This window comes from Cariama cristata, unplaced genomic scaffold, assembly GCF_000690535.1.
Source record: "Cariama cristata isolate BGI_N322 unplaced genomic scaffold, ASM69053v1 scaffold21389, whole genome shotgun sequence".
Lineage (NCBI taxonomy): Eukaryota > Metazoa > Chordata > Aves > Cariamiformes > Cariamidae > Cariama > Cariama cristata.
This window is the reverse complement of record NW_009637690.1, coordinates 1,959-2,728: the sequence shown is the minus strand read 5'-3', so window position 1 is coordinate 2,728 and position 770 is coordinate 1,959.

The following is a 770-nucleotide window of genomic DNA, read 5'->3' as shown; positions in this document are numbered from 1 at the left end:
TGCGTAGCTGGGCAGTGAGTCATTGCTGCTGCTTTCAGCCACACGGGCACTGAACAGGGGCTTTCCACCCAAAAAGTTAGTGCTCTTCACCCCCGCCTTCAGCTAGTGGGCTAGTAAATCATACTGCTACCCGCAAGCTATTGCTATATACATGTATATAGATAGCTACAGCTGTACATAGATACAGTCATACAGTGTTACACTGATTATATTCTTTACATTAAATATTATTGTTTATATTATACTAGTACATAATTTTTAACCTATACTAAAATTGTAGTTTGCTAGTATAGTGTTTTTTGTGTGTACACCAGAGCTGCTGGGGTTTCGGCTAGTACCCTACATGTAGCTGGCCAGGTCCCAGTGCCCGACCACACACCTGATCACCCACAACCCAGGAAGCACAAAGCTGGCCCAGCCGAAATCCCAGAGCCAGGTTCCAAGGACTTACACCCATCAAACTCTATACTAAAATTGTAGTTTGCTAGTATAGTGTTTTTTGTGTGTACACCAGAGCTGCTGGGGTTTCGGCTAGTACCCTACATGTAGCTGGCCAGGTCCCAGTGCCCGACCACACACCTGATCACCCACAACCCAGGAAGCACAAAGCTGGCCCAGCCGAAATCCCAGAGCCAGGTTCCAAGGACTTACACCCATCAAACTCACGCACACACACACACGCAGTCTCTAAGGCCATGTTTAAACCCCGGGAATACCTTACCAGAAGCTCCTTGATCCTCTTGCCTTACTGCTGACCCTCTGTCTCTCTG